Source organism: Protomyctophum bolini (assembly GCF_963924005.1).
Source record: "Protomyctophum bolini genome assembly, chromosome: 6".
Taxonomy (NCBI): Eukaryota; Metazoa; Chordata; class Actinopteri; order Myctophiformes; family Myctophidae; genus Protomyctophum; species Protomyctophum bolini.
In genome coordinates this window covers 4,413,238-4,435,977 of record NC_137867.1, presented here as the reverse complement: position 1 = coordinate 4,435,977, position 22,740 = coordinate 4,413,238, and the positions used below count along the sequence as shown (strand labels likewise).

General features: G+C 38.3%; 2 long non-coding RNA genes across 2 annotated transcripts; both read right to left on the bottom strand.

Annotated features, from left to right (window-relative positions):
* Positions 1–2,878: 2,878 nt before the first annotated feature.
* LOC308316491 lies at positions 2,879–10,095 on the bottom strand. The gene is made up of 6 exons (XR_013964164.1): positions 9,977–10,095; positions 8,780–8,937; positions 6,272–6,353; positions 5,849–6,055; positions 4,017–5,344; positions 2,879–2,956 (listed from the first exon to the last, which is right to left on the bottom strand). It is a non-coding gene; the product is annotated as an uncharacterized lncRNA (long non-coding RNA).
* A 3,432-nt stretch (positions 10,096–13,527) lies between these two features.
* LOC308316493 lies at positions 13,528–19,037 on the bottom strand. Its single transcript, XR_013964165.1, has 6 exons — positions 19,024–19,037; positions 17,919–18,076; positions 16,934–17,015; positions 16,511–16,717; positions 14,679–16,006; positions 13,528–13,606 (listed from the first exon to the last, which is right to left on the bottom strand). It is a non-coding gene; the product is annotated as an uncharacterized lncRNA (long non-coding RNA).
* Positions 19,038–22,740: the final 3,703 nt, after the last annotated feature.

Below are 22,740 nucleotides of genomic sequence, written 5' to 3'. Positions count from 1 at the left end.
TGAACATATATTTATTACACATTATAAACGCAGAACAATTTACAATTTAGGCATTTAGAACACGTGAAATATACAGAAAAAAATAGTAGAAAAAACGGTAGAAAAAAATGTAGAAAAAATAGCAAAAATAGCAATAAATAAAATAGCAAAAAATCTTCTCTTAGTCTTTCACCGCGGCTGCGGGCTCATCTCCTTGCCAGCTTTCAAGAAGCTGTTCCCCCCCCAGCACTTCTTCGGCGTCGCCATCGTCGAACAGAAGCTCCATTTCGAGGTGCTGACTGCAGGCCCGCACCTCCGTCCCATCAGCTGTCTGTTCGACGATGACGGTGCGTGGATAGGTGATTTCACCGGGGGGGAACAGTTTCTCGAACGCTGGCAAGGAGACCGTAACCACCTGGTCGTTGTCCAGCAGCAGCTCCATCTCTCCGCTGGCCGCCTCCATCGCCCCAAGGAGCTGATATTCTTTCGGCAGCTCCGGCTCCACAACCTGTTGAAATCAAACATTGTTTTCAGTCATTCGTTTAACATATAATGCATACATGTAGCAAAGACCTTTCACTACGGCTAATGTTAAAATATTACACATTACAATATTGCAAATGAAATTACACAATACAGTTACAAACAGTAGCCTAATTTGTATTGACAGGCTTACCTCGGTTTTTGTGAACCCGGTAGAGGCGAGGGTGCCATGCTTGACAGTAAGGTGACTCAAGCGGACCAGCTGTCCCTTTTCAAGGTTTGGCAGAAGGACGGCCTCTCGCCAGAGCTGGACCGTGGCCTCAACTCCTTTCTGCAATGACGGAATCACATGGCGTTAACAGTATGAATGAACTAACAACGTTAATGTGCATTAAACAGATCTTAATGGTATTAACTATATACACAGAGTTGGAAGTGAACATTGAAAGACCAACAGGCTATACTAAATTATAAAACGTACCTCATTTATTTTGATGTTCTGTCTGGGAACAGCCGCTGCCTTCTCCGGTTGGTGTTTGCGCACCGGCTCCATCTGTGATAGAAATGAGAAGAAATTATATCCCCATTCATATATTTATTGCATGATTATAGTATTTATACTGCATATTTGTACGGTGTAGGCTATATGCCTATATTGGAGTACATGTTAACTTATTAGTTACTCGTTTGGGTACACCATCCAACATTCCGAGTGTTATAATAATATAATAAAGGTCGACTTACATCAGTAATGTAGCCTTGCACTGTCACCAGCCGGCCTGCTGCCGCTGTGGCAATGTCGGCCAGGGACAGCGCCTTGGATGGGGGGTTGACGAGGGCCTCGCATCGCGCCTCTATGGCCTCATCTACGTGCAGAGGCGATGTGGCGTAGAAGCCGGTGTCTCCCCAGCACTGCAGACCGTGCGCAGTGACCCTGTAGCTTCTCACCATGTAGGTGGTGCCCGTCTTCACCCTGGGGGCCTGCCTTTCAAACAGCACCATTTTAGCGATGGTCACGCCGTCCGTGAACGCCACATGTAGGTTGGTGGAGGAGAGGGCATTCTTAATGCCCCCTTCACGATGCCAGTCCCACTCCCGGACACAGAGGCTCTCGCGGGCCGCCACAGCCTTCAGCTTTATGGTGGGTTGGCGCGTCAGCTGGTATGGTGAGGAGGAGGAGGATGATGCAGAAGATGCTGCTGTGTGCCCGCTTTGTAGGATGCTCTGCAAATCCATTGTGTATAGTTGCTGTTAAATCGAGCAGAACTTCGTCTTCAGGCAAGCAACAGAATGAGAGTGAAACGTGGCTTTATATAGGTTAGGTTAAAGTATAGGCAGGTCCAGAAGATAAGGTTAGGTCGACCTGACCTATGTTATTGTAGCGTCTCTTTGAACACGTTCGGAGTCCCACGGTCACAATACAACAACCATATAGAATTTGTAAATGTTATTGTAGCCTATCTGGGAACCTTTCTTAACCCTTGAGGGGGTCATGTCGATCAATGTGATCGCTTCAAAATGAAAATTATTTTAACATAAAAAATAATTTGTATAGCGCTATTGTGGAAATCGACTTTAACACGATATAACTCATAGGCCTACACCACTTAATTCACCTTACATCTATATAGCTTTCATCATAATGTGTCAAAGTGAATTGGAGTATAGGCCTATAACAAATTCATTGATAATCAAATGTTATACCAATGGATAATAAAACTTTGGGTCGGTGACACAGCAAAAACGAATTTGTATGAAATTGGCAAATAACTTCATGTGCTATCCTTGCTATGTTGCGTTTTCCAGTCTAACCAAGAGACATGAAAAAGAGGCCGCGCAAATCAACGTGTTCCCACGTTACAAAATACAACAACTGTGCAACCTAATCTATATGTTATTGTAGTCTCTCTTTGAACGCAATTGTGTTTAGAGTTTGTGTGTGTGTGCGCGCGCGCGTGCGTATTTGGGGATATTTTATCATTTGAATCCCTTAAATCTATCAGCTTTATAATCTGCAGAATTTTCTTGAAACCAGAAGGCCTAACAAATGTTTCTAGCCTTGAAAAAATAATTTGCATCTATGACATTAACATGCCAACTATAGGAAGAAAAAAATCTGCACTTCTCGTCCAAAAACACTAACATTTGCGTAATATATAGATTGTCTAATGAACTTGCAACCATATACCTATACTAATAAGTAATTCATGTCTGTGTTGGACTGCGTTTGTATAGCTGATTATTTTTGCTATTGGACGTTCACTGTGTTGCATTGCATATGCTTGCCTGCACTGACACGTTAGCCTACTTTATATATTATACTGATCTTTTATTTTATTTTATTGGGTGATATGCATGATGCTTTTTTTTAAATCATTTAAACCCTTAACATTATTAACACAAATCAAGGATTAACGAGGGATTGGTTTATACATTATATATTTTAGTTAATTAGCTGTGATTTCCCCATGCACCCACGATTTTACGTCATCTTCTCACAAATGCCAATTCAAATGCCAGTCCACCAATTTGCTGACCCACAAGTCTGCTTTCCAGTCTAATCATTAACACCTGCATTTGAAAGAGACATGATTATGAAAGAGGCCGCGAACATCAAAATGAAGAATTCATGTAAACACTTCGGGGATCCCACGACACAAAATACAACAACCATACAACCTAACCTATATGTTATTGTATAGCCTCTCTTTGAAGTTAAGTGTGTGTGTGTGTGTGTGTGTGTGTCGTGTCTCTCAGCGTATGGCCTCGGAGCAGCCCCTACAGATTTAATTTTATTGGCATAATGCATATGATGCATTTCATTGATAATTTAAACTCTTAACTTTATCAACACGAATCAAGGATTAACGAGGGATTGGCTTGAAAATACATTATATATTTTATAGCATCCTATCTATTTTATTTTAACCTTAATGAAATACAGAATAGCAGAAATGTTTAAATAATACAAGTTAAACCATGAGCATTAGGCTACATATAGCGTTTCTAACCGTTTATATGAGGTTTTTATTTTTATTTTGCATAGGCCTATACTGTAATTTTGTATGTCATTGTTCCCCATGCATTCAATATGAATGACTCCAAATTATAATTATAAACAATTAACTCATAGCTTTGTTGGGTTTAAAATCCTCTTAGCAGAACATGTACTTTCTTGTGCTTTTTATATCATGCTATTAAAACAGTGAAAGCTAATCATTTTAGTTGCTCATTTCATTCCTGAAACCATGTGTGAATCTTGGATGGAATAAAACAAGTAGTTGAACATATATTTATTACACAAATAAACGCAGAACACATGAAATATACAAAAACAGGAGGAACAAATGTAAAAAATTGTAGAAAAAAAATTGTCTTTCAGTCTTTCACCGCGGTGATATGCATATGATGCTTTTTTTTTGGATAATTTAAACCCTTAACATTAACACAAATCAAGGATTAACGAGGGATTGGCTTATACATTGTATTAGCTGTGATTTCCCCATGCACCCACGATTTTACGTCATCTTCAGCGCTCGCGCACACAAACACACACACACACAGTCACACACACACACACACACACACCCACACACTTTTCAATTCAAGACACACCTCCAGCATTCTGCACCATAACATTACGATGCCTTTTGACATAATATTAAGGGTCAGCTCAACACGAGGGATGATGTAGTAACGATCTTGTATTCAAGTATACTTTATCTGTTACAGATTGTTCAAATAAACCGTACATTACCTATTAAACTGTGAGGCATTGATAGACTATAACGTGCATATAATTACATTAAAACAAAATAGTTCAAAAGACAGCATTCTGATTATTTATGCATGCTGCCACCTGCTGGCCGTTTACCGGTAATCCACAATCAGAGCTATAACTTGACAATGGCATTAAACAAGTTGACATTAAACATCAAATATATCATTTTCAGATGAATTACAGATTAATCATTTGATGAATTTGCCATGTAGCTTGTGGAGCTGACAACCAATTTTACCCACCTCTTTACATTTGTAAACCTGATATGCTTCCAACTATGAACATAGTGGCGATGTCATGCTTTCAAGGGACACAAAACTACATACAAATATCTCTTGGCCCCATCATCTAAGTTAAACTCCAACACCTTTATTTTGTTTTACTTGTAGCTCAGGTGATACATTCAGACCATGTATGTATGGCCTCCATTCACTAGGGGCTTGTATATCAAACACTACCATACATGTTAGTTATATAAATATACACACAAAATTTGATCCCTATCAAAGTTTGAGTACATGAGACATGGATATCTGTGGGGGCTAACAGCTGTTCCAATATGCACCATACAACTATGCAGTATAAATACTATAAACATACACCTTCTCATTTCTGTCACATAGGCCTACAAATTACAGATCAGTTTTAAAATTAGTAGCCTACTTGTCTTTCAATGTTCACTTTCAACTCTGTGAAATAGTTACAGTACAATAATGTTTAATTTTACCTTTATGTGTAATTAATTATATTGCCTAGATTTGAATATCCTATGCAAGTACTAGGCTGTGAAAACACATCCTGACAACATACCCGCAGATGCGCACCATACCTGGGTTACTCTTCTGAACAACCCTAATCACAAATATCATGTTTGTACACCAGTGAAAGATGACCCTGAGCATGTATACATGTCGGACAGAAACCCTGTAGAGATCAAAACATGTGACATTGCGACACAATTTGAGCTTGCAGAAGAGGTATTTTTTCCTGGCATGGCGAGGGAAGCTGATGTTGACGTTTCCAGGGAAAAGCAGGCTCTCTCGGATGTTGGGGAGATGGTAAAAGTGATGTCATCTGGCCTGCCAACAGCAACCATGGCTCCTAGAATAAATGTTTTTTGTCATGTCAATCTCAGGTTGCACTCTTCACACAGGCAGACAGATACAGAAATCTCCATACGGGACACAGACAGATGGTTAAAACAGGTATTGCATACTAGGTTCCCAACTAGCATCGTTCCCAGCTAGGTTGGTGGCCAACGGGCACAGGTCTAATATACAAAAAATAATGACAATGATGATTTGAAATACCAACAGGTGGCTGAACTTGTAAATTGTTTTTTCTAATTAGACCTTCGCTAAGTCCCTCCCCAACATTTCCATAGGCTCTAAAACTTGTGCCATATTATTGTCTTTTGTAATATTTTCTTTGCAGATCTGCTACACTGTTTGGGTAATGTTCCCCTGCGTACAGAATATGGATGCTGGGGTTTCACATTCTTTTTCAACTTCACGCATCTAGCTTTGTACATTTCAATGTATACATTCCCTGCACCAGCTCTCAATGGGGTGTTCAGGTCACACACACACACACACACACACACACCTTCTCCAAGGCCTCTCGGACCACCCGCTCTGTCTCTCTTGTCTTGCTTCATCACGTCCTTGGTGTACTTGAGCAGGGTGTGAGGCGACCCCCAACTGGCGTTCTTGGTCTGCGTCAAGGCCGACAGCTTCTCAGGCTGCTGTATTGGGTACGAGGAGACGGGCTCTCCTGGCTGGGGATCACTGCTTCCATCTCAGGCTCTGGATCCTTGGTGTGAAACACAACAGAAATGTAGTGGAAATCTGCTCCATGTGTGTGCACGTGTTTGTTTATATCCATAACTTGGAGTAAATCATTTTCTAGATCAGTCGACATCGTTTTCACATCAAGTAGTAACATATTTCTTAACCTGTTCTGCTTAAGTAGTTTACATGAGTTTGAGCTGTAAGACACATGGTCATATTTATGAGTTATTATAGTTACCATTGTGACACTATTCCTATTTGGATTCAGCTGGTTGATTGGAACGGCTCTTCTTAGCCTTTGGTTCCTGGCTGCCTTTGAGCTGGACAACACAACACAACACACAGTGGATGGGTCCGTCTGATCCATGACAGTAAACAGTTTACAATTGATGAATATGATGGACAGCTGTCAAAGTAATTTGAAGGGATAATTCGTTTGGGGAGATTTTTCCCACTTATCCAGAATCATAAAATCGAATGGTTGCCTCTGCGTGCTGATTTGAAGTAAGTTTGGTTAACCTCATTTCTGAATCTTTATACCATCAAACGTTCAGGAATGTGTATAGGCTACCGTCAAATAGTACTATAGCTGAGGGAAACATTTTAGTGTTAGAGCTCAAATAAGTACAAAGAAGCTGGGAAAAAACACTTGTAGATTCATTTTAGATCCCCCACCCCCTTAGATAGCAATTCTGTAGACTTAGATAGCATTTGATACAGACTTATAGCATGTTATGTAGACAGCATAAGTGCATTGTATGTAGTCATAGCACGTCATAGTACATATGTGTAGCATAGTAGTATAGATGTATAGCTTATATGTATAGTTTCATTATAGATATTCCACTGTTACTTTCTTAGCTACGCATGTCTCATGATAAATGTCTTTATGTGATGTATTCCCATGCTTTTTGTTCTTGCTTAATGTAAGTCGCTCTGGATTAAGAGCGTCTGCTAAATGCCTAAATTGTAAATTGTAAATTGTAGATCTGTACATTCAGGTGTCAGTCCACTTCATTTTCATAGAGGTACTGGAGGAGGTGTTGCGGGCTGAATACATTGATTACGAGTGGTGAATATTGCTTGCAATCTCACGATAGATATATCATGATACAGAGGCCATGATACGATATATATATATATATATATATATATATACAGTTGTGATCAAAAGTTTACATACGTTTGTAAAGGACATACTGTCATGATAGTCCTGCCTTTCCAATAATTTGTTCAACTCTTATTCTTCTGTGATAGGTTGATTGGAGCAAATACTTCTTAGTCATACAAAAAAATCTTGAATTTATTTGTATTTTTATGAATGTTTAAGGGTTTTCTGAAAATGTGACCAAATCCGCTGGTTCATAAATATACATACAGCATACATATTATGTCCCATATGGTAATGTAGAAAGTTGTGTCAATCAAATTAGCTTTGTGGCATGGCCTCTTAACTTAAACTGAGTGATTATGATTGACTACTTCTGGTCTGTTCACTTCTCTGAGCCTTATTTAGGGCTCGTTTGGCCACAACCCACAAACAATAAAATGGGAAAGTCAAAGGAGCTCAGCATGGATCTGAAAAAGCGAATAATAGACTTAAACAAGTCAGGAAAGTCATTTCTAGTCAGCTACAGGTCCCAAGATCAACTGTGCAAAAAAATGTTTAATACTTTGTATGCTAGAGTTTAAAGTGAGCTCAGGCCTGGTGGTGCTAAGCGATTAACATTGGACTTTTGAACTTTTTAGGGGCCCACAGCGAGGGGCCTCTTATAGCGAGATAAATCAAAAGAAAGCCTAACTTGTCCACTTCAATTTTAAACAAAAATCATGATTTTACCATCTTCCATTCTGGAGATATTGACCTTTTTCTAACACCTGCTTTTGCCTGCACTCTGCTCGCTTGAAAAAACAGCAGAGATATGGAAGGTTGAAGTTGACAGACATTGACAGACAGATATAAAAATGAACACAAATAATATCATATACATACTACACACTGAATGAAAGCCCTGAATGTCTACTTTTAGGAGGGAAACAAATACACATTGATCCCATGTACAGTTTGTCAGTAATTGGCTATTGAATGCAGCTTGCGCTCACCAGAGAGAACTTTAGAGAAGGCATGGACCTGAAGAACTATTATTCACAAAATAAGGCCTATAGCGACATGTACATACTATATACCGTATGAAACAGAAGACTCTCTGCTTTCATAAGAAAAAAACGAATACTGTAATAATAATACAAATCACACCCCTGTGCAATTGCACTGCTCACTTCACAGGGGTGTGATTTTTTATTATTACAGTATTAGTTTTTTGCCAGAAGCTTGTGGAACAATGTGGATGGCTACCAAAAGCGTCAAATTGGGGTGAAAATGGGCAAGGGACATGCAACCAAATATTAGCATTGCTGTATGTATTCTTTTGAACCAGCAGATTTGGTCACATTTTCAGAAAACCCTTAAACATTCATAAAAATACAAATACATTCAAGATTTATTTGTATGACAAAGAAGTATTTTCTCCAATTAACCTATCACAGAAAAATAAGAGTTGAACAAATTATTGGAAAGGCAGGACTATCATGACAGTATGTCCTTTACAAACGTATGTAAACTTTTGATCACAACTGTATATAGACTCCCGCACTCTGGCTGATATTGACAATAAGCCTCTCTGACTTACGTGACTTCAAATTAATGACATTACAATTACTATATAATAGTTATATTACTATGTACCTCAATGGCCATACAGGTTGTGGAGTACAGGGCAGCGCAGTTCTCATTGATGAGGACTTCAGAACAGTCGGCTAGATTGTGGGCCAGATCTGCTCATAATGAAGGTTTGGTGAGATGACAGTTTCACCCCAGAGCAAAATGCTGTCCTCGTCTCCATTCTGTAATCAGAGAAAGATTTAAAAGAACCAATTCAACATGTTGACAAGTGCAGAACACAACACAAATCTGAAGTGAAAAGTTTAACCATCCACTTTCAAAGTTATGGAAATTAACTTAATGAAAGATAATCAATCATTGCACACATGTGTTAATCTGTACTATGTGATTTTTTTTTTTAAAGCAATGTAATACAACAGTGTACATTATACCCACCAATATCATTTTAAACTCAAGATATATTTATGCTACTAGTCAGTAGTATAATGTCTATATAGTGTATATTGACAACATAATTATGATGTCCATGTATTGTTTTACTGTGATGGCTACAACATAACTTTACAATGACAAAACAATGCTAATACTACCAATAATTGAGACATTTTACAGCATTAATGCGATACATACACTTTACGTTTTTCTACCATATTAATGTTATGATAACTAGGCTTGAAACATGACAGTTATGACACAACGTGTTACATAGCCGGTATATAGCCCTGCAACATGAATACGGTAACGTGCTTTACAACATTAACGTCTACAATACATGAACGTTCATATTTCAAATATAACTGCTCACCCTATGGTCACGAATGTTACAATTGTGTTCGGGCAGGTATTAGCACCCGTATCTTGCGTGTAACATCCGTGGTCCAAACGTGAGCAGTTATATTTGAACTATATGAACGTTTATGCAGACGTTTAACATTAAAGTTCCAACATGACACATGAACCATTAAACATCTATGCGCATGAGATAACATGTCAGATCAGATTAACCAGATTAAGTCTAAGATGTGGTAATAATTAATCAAATTAGCGACTTTATCACACGTGTAATATGCATTTAGGTTTTACCAATCTACTACATTGTATCGTATTTATATACGATATAGTTAAAGGTGAAAAGTTAACATCGGCTTAGCTAGCCAGCATTAGCATTAGCGCTGTTACTAAGGGTGTGACTTAAGTAAAGTAACACAACTCCTAAACATTCGACAAGAGCTACGGACCACGTTAAATCATTGTATTTACCCATGATGTTACACATCTATTGATTCGTTTTGGTGGAATTTACCATACTTTGCTTGTCAAACCGGTGGACATGCATGTTATCCGCAGCCCATTGACCAGTGCGCCCATTAGAAGATTCGTTGTATGCATAGAGTATTGGTTGTATGTGTGTTTTGGTAGTCACAAGGATAACTTCCGGTTCAAGGTTCATATATTTTATATAGATGAAGTACTTTCATTGATGAAGTGCTGCCACCTGTTGGAATTTGTACTTCATTGACTGATATTCCAAAACACCTATATTTCATTTGAACGATTAAACACAGAGTAGCAGAAATGTTTAAAAATACAAGTTAAACTTTGAGCATTAGGCTATACATAATAGCGTTTCTAACCGTTTATATGAGGTTTTTATTTTATTTTGCATAAGCCTATTATATTGTAATTTTGTATGTCATTGTTCCCCATGCATTCAATATGAATATCAAATTATAATTATAAACAATTCCTTTTAGCAGAACATGTACTTTCTCGTGCTTTTTTCTGTTAGATAAAGTTATTAAAGTATTCAATGAATCAAGCAAGTCTATATTATGCTATTAAAACAGTGAAAGCTAATCATTTTAGTTGCTCATTTCATTCCTGAAACCATGTGTGAATCTTGGATGGAATAAAACAAGTATTGTATTTGAACATATATTTATTACACATTATAAACGCAGAACAATTTACAATTTAGGCATTTAGAACACGTGAAATATACAGAAAAAAATAGTAGAAAAAACGGTAGAAAAAAATGTAGAAAAAATAGCAAAAATAGCAATAAATAAAATAGCAAAAAATCTTCTCTTAGTCTTTCACCGCGGCTGCGGGCTCATCTCCTTGCCAGCTTTCAAGAAGCTGTTCCCCCCCCAGCACTTCTTCGGCGTCGCCATCGTCGAACAGAAGCTCCATTTCGAGGTGCTGACTGCAGGCCCGCACCTCCGTCCCATCAGCTGTCTGTTCGACGATGACGGTGCGTGGATAGGTGATTTCACCGGGGGGGAACAGTTTCTCGAACGCTGGCAAGGAGACCGTAACCACCTGGTCGTTGTCCAGCAGCAGCTCCATCTCTCCGCTGGCCGCCTCCATCGCCCCAAGGAGCTGATATTCTTTCGGCAGCTCCGGCTCCACAACCTGTTGAAATCAAACATTGTTTTCAGTCATTCGTTTAACATATAATGCATACATGTAGCAAAGACCTTTCACTACGGCTAATGTTAAAATATTACACAATACAATATTGCAAATGAAATTACACAATACAGTTACAAACAGTAGCCTAATTTGTATTGACAGGCTTACCTCGGTTTTTGTGAACCCGGTAGAGGCGAGGGTGCCATGCTTGACAGTAAGGTGACTCAAGCGGACCAGCTGTCCCTTTTCAAGGTTTGGCAGAAGGACGGCCTCTCGCCAGAGCTGGACCGTGGCCTCAACTCCTTTCTGCAATGACGGAATCACATGGCGTTAACAGTATGAATGAACTAACAACGTTAATGTGCATTAAACAGATCTTAATGGTATTAACTATATACACAGAGTTGGAAGTGAACATTGAAAGACCAACAGGCTATACTAAATTATAAAACGTACCTCATTTATTTTGATGTTCTGTCTGGGAACAGCCGCTGCCTTCTCCGGTTGGTGTTTGCGCACCGGCTCCATCTGTGATAGAAATGAGAAGAAATTATATCCCCATTCATATATTTATTGCATGATTATAGTATTTATACTGCATATTTGTACGGTGTAGGCTATATGCCTATATTGGAGTACATGTTAACTTATTAGTTACTCGTTTGGGTACACCATCCAACATTCCGAGTGTTATAATAATATAATAAAGGTCGACTTACATCAGTAATGTAGCCTTGCACTGTCACCAGCCGGCCTGCTGCCGCTGTGGCAATGTCGGCCAGGGACAGCGCCTTGGATGGGGGGTTGACGAGGGCCTCGCATCGCGCCTCTATGGCCTCATCTACGTGCAGAGGCGATGTGGCGTAGAAGCCGGTGTCTCCCCAGCACTGCAGACCGTGCGCAGTGACCCTGTAGCTTCTCACCATGTAGGTGGTGCCCGTCTTCACCCTGGGGGCCTGCCTTTCAAACAGCACCATTTTAGCGATGGTCACGCCGTCCGTGAACGCCACATGTAGGTTGGTGGAGGAGAGGGCATTCTTAATGCCCCCTTCACGATGCCAGTCCCACTCCCGGACACAGAGGCTCTCGCGGGCCGCCACAGCCTTCAGCTTTATGGTGGGTTGGCGCGTCAGCTGGTATGGTGAGGAGGAGGAGGATGATGCAGAAGATGCTGCTGTGTGCCCGCTTTGTAGGATGCTCTGCAAATCCATTGTGTATAGTTGCTGTTAAATCGAGCAGAACTTCGTCTTCAGGCAAGCAACAGAATGAGAGTGAAACGTGGCTTTATATAGGTTAGGTTAAAGTATAGGCAGGTCCAGAAGATAAGGTTAGGTCGACCTGACCTATGTTATTGTAGCGTCTCTTTGAACACGTTCGGAGTCCCACGGTCACAATACAACAACCATATAGAATTTGTAAATGTTATTGTAGCCTATCTGGGAACCTTTCTTAACCCTTGAGGGGGTCATGTCGATCAATGTGATCGCTTCAAAATGAAAATTATTTTAACATAAAAAATAATTTGTATAGCGCTATTGTGGAAATCGACTTTAACACGATATAACTCATAGGCCTACACCACTTAATTCACCTTACATCTATATAGCTTTCATCATAATGTGTCAAAGTGAATTGGAGTATAGGCCTATAACAAATTCATTGATAATCAAATGTTATACCAATGGATAATAAAACTTTGGGTCGGTGACACAGCAAAAACGAATTTGTATGAAATTGGCAAATAACTTCATGTGCTATCCTTGCTATGTTGCGTTTTCCAGTCTAACCAAGAGACATGAAAAAGAGGCCGCGCAAATCAACGTGTTCCCACGTTACAAAATACAACAACTGTGCAACCTAATCTATATGTTATTGTAGTCTCTCTTTGAACGCAATTGTGTTTAGAGTTTGTGTGTGTGTGCGCGCGCGCGTGCGTATTTGGGGATATTTTATCATTTGAATCCCTTAAATCTATCAGCTTTATAATCTGCAGAATTTTCTTGAAACCAGAAGGCCTAACAAATGTTTCTAGCCTTGAAAAAATAATTTGCATCTATGACATTAACATGCCAACTATAGGAAGAAAAAAATCTGCACTTCTCGTCCAAAAACACTAACATTTGCGTAATATATAGATTGTCTAATGAACTTGCAACCATATACCTATACTAATAAGTAATTCATGTCTGTGTTGGACTGCGTTTGTAGGCCTATAGCTGATTATTTTTGCTATTGGACGTTCACTGTGTTGCATTGCATATGCTTGCCTGCACTGACACGTTAGCCTACTTTATATATTATACTGATCTTTTATTTTATTTTATTGGGTGATATGCATGATGCTTTTTTTTAAATCATTTAAACCCTTAACATTATTAACACAAATCAAGGATTAACGAGGGATTGGTTTATACATTATATATTTTAGTTAATTAGCTGTGATTTCCCCATGCACCCACGATTTTACGTCATCTTCTCACAAATGCCAATTCAAATGCCAGTCCACCAATTTGCTGACCCACAAGTCTGCTTTCCAGTCTAATCATTAACACCTGCATTTGAAAGAGACATGATTATGAAAGAGGCCGCGAACATCAAAATGAAGAATTCATGTAAACACTTCGGGGATCCCACGACACAAAATACAACAACCATACAACCTAACCTATATGTTATTGTATAGCCTCTCTTTGAAGTTAAGTGTGTGTGTGTGTGTGTGTGTGTGTGTGTGTGTGTGTCGTGTCTCTCAGCGTATGGCCTCGGAGCAGCCCCTACAGATTTAATTTTATTGGCATAATGCATATGATGCATTTCATTGATAATTTAAACTCTTAACTTTATCAACACGAATCAAGGATTAACGAGGGATTGGCTTGAAAATACATTATATATTTTATAGCATCCTATCTATTTTATTTTAACCTTAATGAAATACAGAATAGCAGAAATGTTTAAATAATACAAGTTAAACCATGAGCATTAGGCTACATATAGCGTTTCTAACCGTTTATATGAGGTTTTTATTTTTATTTTGCATAGGCCTATACTGTAATTTTGTATGTCATTGTTCCCCATGCATTCAATATGAATGACTCCAAATTATAATTATAAACAATTAACTCATAGCTTTGTTGGGTTTAAAATCCTCTTAGCAGAACATGTACTTTCTTGTGCTTTTTATATCATGCTATTAAAACAGTGAAAGCTAATCATTTTAGTTGCTCATTTCATTCCTGAAACCATGTGTGAATCTTGGATGGAATAAAACAAGTAGTTGAACATATATTTATTACACAAATAAACGCAGAACACATGAAATATACAAAAACAGGAGGAACAAATGTAAAAAATTGTAGAAAAAAAATTGTCTTTCAGTCTTTCACCGCGGTGATATGCATATGATGCTTTTTTTTTGGATAATTTAAACCCTTAACATTAACACAAATCAAGGATTAACGAGGGATTGGCTTATACATTGTATTAGCTGTGATTTCCCCATGCACCCACGATTTTACGTCATCTTCAGCGCTCGCGCACACAAACACACACACACACACAGTCACACACACACACACACACACCCACACACTTTTCAATTCAAGACACACCTCCAGCATTCTGCACCATAACATTACGATGCCTTTTGACATAATATTAAGGGTCAGCTCAACACGAGGGATGATGTAGTAACGATCTTGTATTCAAGTATACTTTATCTGTTACAGATTGTTCAAATAAACCGTACATTACCTATTAAACTGTGAGGCATTGATAGACTATAACGTGCATATAATTACATTAAAACAAAATAGTTCAAAAGACAGCATTCTGATTATTTATGCATGCTGCCACCTGCTGGCCGTTTACCGGTAATCCACAATCAGAGCTATAACTTGACAATGGCATTAAACAAGTTGACATTAAACATCAAATATATCATTTTCAGATGAATTACAGATTAATCATTTGATGAATTTGCCATGTAGCTTGTGGAGCTGACAACCAATTTTACCCACCTCTTTACATTTGTAAACCTGATATGCTTCCAACTATGAACATAGTGGCGATGTCATGCTTTCAAGGGACACAAAACTACATACAAATATCTCTTGGCCCCATCATCTAAGTTAAACTCCAACACCTTTATTTTGTTTTACTTGTAGCTCAGGTGATACATTCAGACCATGTATGTATGGCCTCCATTCACTAGGGGCTTGTATATCAAACACTACCATACATGTTAGTTATATAAATATACACACAAAATTTGATCCCTATCAAAGTTTGAGTACATGAGACATGGATATCTGTGGGGGCTAACAGCTGTTCCAATATGCACCATACAACTATGCAGTATAAATACTATAAACATACACCTTCTCATTTCTGTCACATAGGCCTACAAATTACAGATCAGTTTTAAAATTAGTAGCCTACTTGTCTTTCAATGTTCACTTTCAACTCTGTGAAATAGTTACAGTACAATAATGTTTAATTTTACCTTTATGTGTAATTAATTATATTGCCTAGATTTGAATATCCTATGCAAGTACTAGGCTGTGAAAACACATCCTGACAACATACCCGCAGATGCGCACCATACCTGGGTTACTCTTCTGAACAACCCTAATCACAAATATCATGTTTGTACACCAGTGAAAGATGACCCTGAGCATGTATACATGTCGGACAGAAACCCTGTAGAGATCAAAACATGTGACATTGCGACACAATTTGAGCTTGCAGAAGAGGTATTTTTTCCTGGCATGGCGAGGGAAGCTGATGTTGACGTTTCCAGGGAAAAGCAGGCTCTCTCGGATGTTGGGGAGATGGTAAAAGTGATGTCATCTGGCCTGCCAACAGCAACCATGGCTCCTAGAATAAATGTTTTTTGTCATGTCAATCTCAGGTTGCACTCTTCACACAGGCAGACAGATACAGAAATCTCCATACGGGACACAGACAGATGGTTAAAACAGGTATTGCATACTAGGTTCCCAACTAGCATCGTTCCCAGCTAGGTTGGTGGCCAACGGGCACAGGTCTAATATACAAAAAATAATGACAATGATGATTTGAAATACCAACAGGTGGCTGAACTTGTAAATTGTTTTTTCTAATTAGACCTTCGCTAAGTCCCTCCCCAACATTTCCATAGGCTCTAAAACTTGTGCCATATTATTGTCTTTTGTAATATTTTCTTTGCAGATCTGCTACACTGTTTGGGTAATGTTCCCCTGCGTACAGAATATGGATGCTGGGGTTTCACATTCTTTTTCAACTTCACGCATCTAGCTTTGTACATTTCAATGTATACATTCCCTGCACCAGCTCTCAATGGGGTGTTCAGGTCACACACACACACACACACACACACACCTTCTCCAAGGCCTCTCGGACCACCCGCTCTGTCTCTCTTGTCTTGCTTCATCACGTCCTTGGTGTACTTGAGCAGGGTGTGAGGCGACCCCCAACTGGCGTTCTTGGTCTGCGTCAAGGCCGACAGCTTCTCAGGCTGCTGTATTGGGTACGAGGAGACGGGCTCTCCTGGCTGGGGATCACTGCTTCCATCTCAGGCTCTGGATCCTTGGTGTGAAACACAACAGAAATGTAGTGGAAATCTGCTCCATGTGTGTGCACGTGTTTGTTTATATCCATAACTTGGAGTAAATCATTTTCTAGATCAGTCGACATCGTTTTCACATCAAGTAGTAACATATTTCTTAACCTGTTCTGCTTAAGTAGTTTACATGAGTTTGAGCTGTAAGACACATGGTCATATTTATGAGTTATTATAGTTACCATTGTGACACTATTCCTATTTGGATTCAGCTGGTTGATTGGAACGGCTCTTCTTAGCCTTTGGTTCCTGGCTGCCTTTGAGCTGGACAACACAACACAACACACAGTGGATGGGTCCGTCTGATCCATGACAGTAAACAGTTTACAATTGATGAATATGATGGACAGCTGTCAAAGTAATTTGAAGGGATAATTCGTTTGGGGAGATTTTTCCCACTTATCCAGAATCATAAAATCGAATGGTTGCCTCTGCGTGCTGATTTGAAGTAAGTTTGGTTAACCTCATTTCTGAATCTTTATACCATCAAACGTTCAGGAATGTGTATAGGCTACCGTCAAATAGTACTATAGCTGAGGGAAACATTTTAGTGTTAGAGCTCAAATAAGTACAAAGAAGCTGGGAAAAAACACTTGTAGATTCATTTTAGATCCCCCACCCCCTTAGATAGCAATTCTGTAGACAGCATAAGTGCATTGTATGTAGTCATAGCACGTCATAGTACATATGTGTAGCATAGTAGTATAGATGTATAGCTTATATGTATAGTTTCATTATAGATATTCCACTGTTACTTTCTTAGCTACGCATGTCTCATGATAAATGTCTTTATGTGATGTATTCCCATGCTTTTTGTTCTTGCTTAATGTAAGTCGCTCTGGATTAAGAGCGTCTGCTAAATGCCTAAATTGTAAATTGTAAATTGTAGATCTGTACATTCAGGTGTCAGTCCACTTCATTTTCAAAGAGGTACTGGAGGAGGTGTTGCGGGCTGAATACATTGATTACGAGTGGTGAATATTGCTTGCAATCTCACGATAGATATATCATGATACAGAGGCCATGATACGATATATATATATATATATATATATATATATATAGACTCCCGCACTCTGGCTGATATTGACAATAAGCCTCTCTGACTTACGTGACTTCAAATTAATGACATTACAATTACTATATAATAGTTATATTACTATGTACCTCAATGGCCATACAGGTTGTGGAGTACAGGGCAGCGCAGTTCTCATTGATGAGGACTTCAGAACAGTCGGCTGGATTGTGGGCCAGATCTGCTCATAATGAAGGTTTGGTGAGATGACAGTTTCACCCCAGAGCAAAATGCTGTCCTCGTCTCCATTCTGTAATCAGAGAAAGATTTAAAAGAACCAATTCAACATGTTGACAAGTGCAGAACACAACACAAATCTTAAATGAAAAGTTTAACCATCCTTCTAAAAAGGTATGGAAAGTAATAGTGATGCACAATATATCAGTAGCATATCAAAATATCCCTATCAGATCTTTCTCAAAATAATCCAGATAAATTAAGATATTGATGGCAATAATAATGTGACTGACTGACCGTCAATCTTTGTACTCACAGAACAGCCATTCTGCCTGTCTCTGTCGCTTTTGTTTTGTGTATTTCTAATGTTTGAAAGCAGCAGATTAATGATTCAAGTGTCTAGTACCTCTAGACACTAACAAATATAGTAAAATCTTTAGTAAAAATAAACTTTTGATATTTCTACATTAAATGTGTGTACTCATCTCATTCAGTAGACATTCAGTAGTGAAAACACACTTAAACAGACACAAAAGAGTATAGGCTATTTATTGATTGATGTAATACTTTATGAACAGGTCTTCTGTATAATATCGTAATCGGTCAGAATCTGTATTGGCAGATATAGCCTGCAAAATAATCAGAGATATCGCGGTCTTCATAATGTGCACCCCTAGAAATTAATTTAATGGTAGATAATCAAGCATTGTACACATGTTATGTGTTAATTAGATGTTCTGTGTATATTTATATGATGCCACCCTATGGTCACGAATGTTAGAATTGTGCTCCGACAGGTATTAGCAATCATTTTAATCTGAACGGTGGCCATTTTATCTGTTTTCATTGTGCTTTCAATTAATCGACACACATTGTAGGCCTATCGTATTTATAGTTGAAAAGTTAACGTGGCGTTAGGTAGCCAGCATTAGCGCTGCTACGCCACGGTGTGACTTAAGTCTCAACACTCATAAATACATTCGACAAGAGCTACGGACCACGTTAAATCATTGTATTTACCCATGATGTTACACATCTATTGATTATTCTGTGTTTAATTGTGGGCTCGCTACAGCGAGCACACACTAGTTATTGCCAGCCTATGTTTATTTATTTATTCTTTATTCCGCCGTTTTTTTGACACCCTACTACTTCCACATACTTTATGCTAGAAATTTAGTTCAAACTTCAAACTGTTCAGCTCTTTGAAGTGATTGTGGCTTGTATTTTTATTTTTACAAAGTTTTATACTTTTTATACTTTTTAACTTTTTAACTTTTTTTTACATTCTTTATAATGAGAGTCGATGGAAGAAAGGTCCCATTTTTCACAGTTAACTTTTTTGAGCTCTTATTACTCCGTCATACTTTCACTTTGAAACTTCATTCAAACTTTATAATGTTCATCTATCTTTGAACTTTCATTGGTGAAAAAGTTGTTTTGAAAAAGTTTATACTTTTTAAAATATTTAACTTTATTTATAGTTTTTCCCTCCCATTGACAATGTATGGGATTTATCTCTAAATCAAGCTCACTTTTGCAGCCTCATTACTCTGGCATACTTTGTCGTAGAAACGTGATTTAAACTTTAGAACGCTCACACGACTCTGGACTTTTTCGTGGTTCAAACCGTATTCGAATACGTTAAACGGTTTTTCCGAAATCGCAGTTCAATCGCAGGCCGTTTCGCGTAATTAGTGCCATTTTAGAGTGCGGGCCTTCTTTGACTAGAGTGTGGAGACTGAAATTCTTTCCTTGAAAATTTACCAAACAAATTGTCGTCCCGGCCAAAGTATTCATTTTACACGCATGTTCTTTTGTCATTTTGTAGCCACACATGTCCTCTTTCACACAATGTGACCACCAAAGCACAGAGACATACAGAATGTGAACTACGGCCTTTTAAGTGACACAAAAACAGTCAATCTGCTCATTGACCTCCATTGTATAATTCTTACGAGGAAATTATCGCGCTGACAATTCTTAACTCGCTCTTATAACCACATTTTCAATCGTACCAACACCACAATCGCACATGGTGTACCTCAATATCTCAGGCCACTCACAGCGAAAAAAATATTTGCATTCGACTTTTACTTTTTGCGATAGAGCAATTTGTTCGGGGCATAGTTTCCTCCATCCAGGACCATTGAAATCTCCCAGTCATAGTGCTGGCAAGTAGTAGAACTCTTTTTACTTCCACAGCTGAGACATATAAGGGCTTAATTACAGGGCTTGACATTAAAGTTACAAGATCTCAATGAGTTGCTCTGCGATACCTTGTGAGCTTGTAGGTCTGCTATTTGTGCAATTAGGCTAGACACATGCAAGTGCACGCACGCACGCACACACACACCCTGTCTTCGCACGCACGCACGCACACACACACCCTGTCTTCCTATTGGCTGGCCTTTACACAGCTCTCGCAAGCGCGCGCACGCACACACGCACACGCACACACACACACACACCCTGTCTTCGCACGCACGCACACACACACCCTGTCTTCCTATTGGCTGGCCTTTACACAGCTCTCGCAAGAGCACGCACGCACACACGCACACACACACCCTGTCTTCCTATTGGCTGGCCTTTACACAGCTCTCGCAAGCGCACGCACGCACGCACGTACGCACGCACGCACGCACGCACGCACGCAAAAAAAATGAAAACTTTTTTTTTTTTTTTTTTTTTTTTTTTTAATAAAAATTGAAAAAAATTGAAAAAAATTGAAAAAAATTGAAAAAAATTGAAAAAAATTGAAAAAATTGAAAAAAAATAAAACATTGAAAAAAATTGAAAAAATTGAAAACTTAAAAAAAATTACTTATTAAGAAAATACTTCAACTTTTGTTTTTTTTTTACTTAAGAAAAAACTTAAACTTTTTTTTTTTTTTACTTAAAAAGAATACACTTGAATTTTTTTTAATAGTTTTTTTTTTTTTTACCTTTTTTACCTTTTAAAAACACTTCTACAACTTCCACATACTTTATTCCGCTTTATGCAGTTATTTATGCTTAAACTATAGTTTTTCCAAATGTTCATACTTTTTTAAACTTTTACTTCAGCTTTAATACATTTTCTACTTTTGTTTACAATATGCTACAGTCCCGAAATTTTGATTATGGATTTAGACCACCAATGGGAACACTATTACTCCGGTCCCCGAGTTTCAAACTTGACACGGCAAAAACTTTATACATTGCAATTTATGCGAGCCCACGCAGTTTCTACAGGAACTGCCTTTCTAGTTATACTTCTTTATTCTTTATTCCGCCGCTTTTTTTGACACCCTACTACTTCCACATACTTTATGCTAGAATTTTAGTTCAAACTTCAAACTGTTCAGCTCTTTGCAGTTATGCTTGCTTGTAGGTGAATTTTTACAAAGTTTTATACTTTTTATACTTTTTAACTTTTAAACTTTTTTTTACATCCTTTATAATGAGAGTCGATGGAAGAAAGGTCCCATTTTTCACAGTTAACTTTTTTGAGCTCTTATTACTCCGTCATACTTTCACTTTGAAACTTCATTCAAACTTTATAATGTTCATCTATCTTTGAACTTTCATTGGTGAAAAAGTTGTTTTGAAAAAGTTTATACTTTTTAAAATATTTAACTTTATTTATAGTTTTTTCCTGCCATTGACTTTGTATGGGATTTATCTCTAAATCAACCTCACTTTTGCAGCCTCATTACTCTGGCATACTTTGTCGTAGAAACGTGATTTAAAGTTTAGAACGCTCACACGACTCTGGACTTTTTCGTGGTTCAAACCGTATTCGAATACGTTAAACGGTTTTTCCGAAATCGCAGTTCAATCGCAGGCCGTTTCGCGTAATTAGTGCCATTTTAGAGTGCGGCTCTTCTTTGACTAGAGTGTGGAAACTGAAATTCTTTCCTTGAAAATTTACCAAACAAATTGTCGTCCCGGCCAAAGTATTCATTTTACACGCATGTTCTTTGGTCATTTTGTAGCCACACATGTCCTCTTTCACACAATGTGACCACCAAAGCACAGAGACATACAGAATGTGAACTACGGCCTTTTAAGTGACACAAAAACAGCAAATCTGCTCATTGACCTCCATTGTATAATTCTTACGAGGATATTATCGCGCAGACAATTCTTAACTCGCTCTTATAACCACATTTTCAATCGTACCAACACCACAATCGCACATGGTGTACGTCAATATCTCAGGCCACTCACAGCGAAAAAAATATTTGCATTCGACTTTTACTTTTTGCGATAGAGCAATTTGTTCGGGCATAGTTTTCCCCCATTCAGAACCATTCTAATCTCCCAGTCATAGTACTGGCATAGAACTTGGAAGTCTTTTACTTCCACAGCTGAGACATATAAGGGCTTAATTACAGGGCTGACATTAAAGTTACAAGATCTCAATGAGTTGCTCTGCGATACCTTGTGAGCTTGTAGGTCTGCTATTTGTGCAATTGGCTGGCCTTTACACAGCTCTCGCAAGAGCACGCACGCACGTACACACGCACACACACACCCTGTCTTCCTATTGGCTGGCCTTTACACAGCTCTCGCAAGTGCACGCACGCACGCACGCACGCAAAAAAATGAAAAAAAGTATTTTTTCCAAAAAAAAGTATTTTTTCCAAAAAAAAGTATTTTTTCCAAAAAAAGTATTTTTTCCAAAAAAAGTATTTTTTTGAAAAAAAGTATTATTTTGAAAAAAAAGTATTATTTTGAAAGAAAAGTATT